Here is a 4,540-nt window from a genome sequence, read left to right as displayed (position 1 = left end):
TTATATATATATTCGAAATCAAACAGCAAATATAAGGGAAAATAAAGGATTTTTAGGGCTTCGGGTATCACGTCACCGTAGAAGTCAGGTATAGCATCGGGAAGTGAGCTTCCGTGGTGGCCGAGCTTTTTAAGGGCATCGATCACATAAAAGGAAGAGAGTAAGAGATGAAAAGGGAGATAAGCCTTGGGTTTAGGCTTGTTTAAGAAGTGTTTCAGGCTTCCTCGGTTGAATGAGTCATCGGTTGGAGTAGGAGCGGCCACCATGGAGGTGGCCGACGTTGAAAAGGCTTTAAGCCTTTGTGAGTTTCGACCACCGTTGTGTAGAGTGGAGAAGAGATGAGCGGGGAAGGGAAGAAAGGTTTAGATTATTTAGGTTTTAATTTTAGGGTTTTTTAGATATATTTTTATTTTTTTTAGTTTTGGGTAAATTATCTATAGGACCTCTTGTTTTATCCGTATTTTTATATTTCAGTCACTGTTTTTATGGTTAAATCACGTTTAAATCCTTATATGTTTGTTGTGTTTTGCGTTTTGGTCGCTGAAGGATTTAGTTTAATTTTTGGGGTAAATCACGCTAAAGTCTCTATACTTTTAGTGTGTTTTTATATTTAAATCACTAATTAATGGGTTAATCAGCCATAAGCCATTCTAGTTTATGCATTTTTTTATTTTAGTCACCGATATTCTTTCTTTATTTTATTTCGATTTTGGCATGTTAATTTCTATTTTATTTTATTTTAGTCATTAATTAATTTTGTTATTATTTTATTTATGAATATGATGCTATAGTTTTAATTTTATTTGTTTTGATCGTTATTCAATTGTAATTTATTTTTATTATTACCTTTTTATGTTCAATATAATTAATTTAATAATTATTTTATTTTTTATTAGTCATAAATATATATATTAAATAAGAATATTTATTTATTTTTAATATTCAGAAAGGGGTTGTCTTAAAACAACTAGATGTCATTTTCTGATATTTTTAAATAAATAAATATCATGCTTATAAATATATATATATATATATATATATATTTACTTTAGTTTTATTTATATTATTTTAGGAAATATTATCATATTATTATATTTATTTATTTTTTAATATTAAAGAAAGGAGTTGTCTTAAAGTAACTAGATATCCTTTTATGATATTTTTAAATAAATAAATATCCTATTATAAAACTCTAAGTATATATATATATATATATATATATATATATATATATATATATATATACTTATTTACTTTAGTTTTATAAAAATTATTTTAATATATATTTTTTAGAATTATCCGATTGAATTAGAAATAACAGGATCATAAATTAAATTTATATTTGAATTCTTAAATTCTATTATTAGAGACAATTTATACGACAGGGACCAATTTTTTGCGTTGATGGGTGTTAATCCTTCCCCAAACGTAACCGACCACGAATCCATTTTTATTACTAAAAAGAACGAATTTTGGTTATACGTATACCAATTTATCTTTTAAATAGTTTTTATTAAAAACTCTTTTAAAATATTGTTTTTAGGTATTCGACCTACCTAACCCAAAATGGCGATGGCGACTCCCAAAACATTTCATAAAAACCATTTATTTCATTCACATTACTTTTCCGCCAAGAAAATTTCGTACCCGGGCGAAAACCAGTTACGACACTATTACTGTAGTAACGTCTGTTAATAATGAGTGATCGATTTGTTATAAATCGACAATGTTAGTGATCAATTTGTTACTTTTAAAACTTTAGTGCGAAAAACAAAATTCACGCAAACATTAGTGACCATTTGGTCCATAAAGGTAAATGGAAACATTAGTTGGAGCCTTAGGAAGTTGTTCTCTTTAAGAGGCAAGGTCGTTCCTTTTATATGATATGTTGGCTCAGGGGCCTATGAAAACTAAGGAGATTTGGATGAAATTTTGGGGTAACAAGGATAAAGTCTCGTGGCATAAACTCATTTGGTTTCCATTACGTAATCCTAGATATTTTGTAATTGCTTGGCTAACGATTCTGAACAGGCTGAAGATACTAATTTTTTACCCATATTGATTTATTATTATTATTTTATTATTATTATTATTATTATCATTATTATTATTATTATTATTATTATTATCATTATTATTATTATTATTATTATTATTAAATATATTAAATGCATATATAAATAATAATAAAAAATATATACAAGCCCAATCGACCGGCCCAATTACAATGGCCCAACCATTTAACCCAAATGTGTAACCCTAAACCCTAGCCGCCATCATCCATCCACCGTTGGATCTGGCATGATCCAACGGTCCAAGAGCTTCCAGATGCAAACCCTAGGGTATGATACCCTAGGGCCACGCGGCCGCCGCTGCTGCTCTCGCCGTCTCCACCGCTGCCACGTCCCAACCGAAGGCTCCAGAAGCTCCAACGCCAGCCGTCCACGCCATGGCTATGGGGTGAGTCACCACTGGTAGTCCGGTGACTCACCGAAGGGTAGTCTATTACCCGGTCCGATGACCACACCGGTGATGGCTATAAAGCCATCACCCCATCTACAAGCAAAGAGGAGAACAGACAGAGACGGAGAGAAAAACAGAGAAACAAGATACTAAAAAAAACTACTACCAACGATCTCAGCAGCAGAAACAGAAAAGAAAGAAAAGAAAAGAAAGAAGAGAAACTTACCGAGGAAGCCCCGACCACCGGACCTCACCAAAACCTTCGAAAAACCGAAGGTATATTTCTTAGATTTGCTCCGATCGGGAGCCGTTTAAAGGAAAAAGTCATCGGGACCGTCATTAGGACGGTCCGATCTATGTTTTAGTATAAAAAAAAATTTCGGCCACCGAAGGCGGTGGCTGGCGGCGGACGAACACCGGCAGACGGATGCCGGCCGTCTGGCTTCTCTCTATTTTAGAGAGAAGCGAGAGAAAAATTCTCTCTCTCAGAGAAGAGAGAGAAAGGAAAAATAGAGAAATGAAGCTGGCCCTTCGGGCCAGCCGGGTTTGGGCATTAATAGCCCTTCCCAAACGACGCCGTTTTGGGGAGGCTATTCGTGTAATTAATATAGTTAAATCCTTTCCGCAGTCCTCTGAATTTGTAAACTTTACATTTTAGTCACTAAATCGAATTTATAATCCTTTTAAATTTGATCTCTAAATTTTAATTTATTTATTTTAGTCCTTTATATTAAAATAATATATTTAGGGTAAATAATAGATTTAGTCCTATAACTTTAATAATTAATATTTTAATCCCGAGTTTATATTTTTAATTTATTTTAATCGATATTCGAATTTTAGATAAGTTTATTTTAGTCACTAAATTAAAAAAAAAATAATATGTTTAATCCCTATAATTTTGATTAATTGAATTAGATTTTTAATTTAATTTTAATAATTTAGTCACTATTTTTAAATGTGTTCATTTATTTTACTGCTTTTAAATATACATTCTAATTGTTTTATCGTTATTTATTTTACTGCTTTTAAATATATCATTCTAATTGTATTTTTATTGCTTTATTTAATATTTTTATTATATAGTCATAATATATATATAAATAATAATTTATATTTTTTCAAAAATATTTTATATTTTTCAATATCGAAGAAAAGGGCAGTCTTATATAACTGGATGTCCTATTCTGGTATTTAAAATTAAATATATTAAAAATTATTATTTAATTTTATTTAAATTTAATTTTATTAATATCAAAGAAAAGAGCTGTCTTAAGGCACCTAGAAGTCCTTTTCTGATTTTTTTAAATAAATATTTCTATATAATTTTGAATAATAGGATTATAAATTAAATATATTTGAATTTTTAATTTTTAATAATAGAGACAATTTATAAAAAAAGTACCAATTTTGGGCGTTGTAGGGGTGCTAATCCTTCCCTAACGTAACCGACCACGAATCCTTTTTATTATTAAAAAGAACGAATTTTGGTTATAAACGCAGATCAGTTCATTTTTAATTGATGTTTTCTTAAAACTTTTAAAAATAATTTTTAGGTATTCGACCTACCTGATCCAAAAGGCCGATGGCGACTCCCAAATTATTTTCAAAACCATTTATTCACATAAATTTTCCCGCCAAGTAAAAAATTCGTGCCCGGACGAAAACCGGTTACGACAGCTTGGCGACTCCGCTGGGGACTGGTCAAACTTTAAAAATCAATTAAATTGTCTCTATTAATTATAAATTAAAATTTCATATATTTAATTTATAATTTTTATATATATATACATATTTTTATAGTATTTATATATATTATTATATTTCATTTTATTTACAAGTATTTTATTTCATTATTTTTCTGTCAAGGTTTGAACATTTCTCCTCACACACAACACTTGCATTGCATACATAAAGCTCTATAATTGAGTTGTCCCTTTTAAGTGGGAGTGAAAGCGACTTCGTGAGAATTTATTCTCCGTGTCAGACCTAGCAAGTAACTTTCGGGGTATATGCTCTATGTCTTCATGAGAATTTATTCTCCGTGTCAGGCATAGAGAAATGTATCCCCTCGACT

The sequence above is a fragment of the Hibiscus syriacus genome, unplaced genomic scaffold (assembly GCF_006381635.1).
Source record: "Hibiscus syriacus cultivar Baekdansim isolate YM2019G1 unplaced genomic scaffold, ASM638163v2 tig00003435_pilon, whole genome shotgun sequence".
Classification (NCBI taxonomy): Eukaryota; Viridiplantae; Streptophyta; class Magnoliopsida; order Malvales; family Malvaceae; genus Hibiscus; species Hibiscus syriacus.
Note: the sequence above shows the minus strand (reverse complement) of the source record.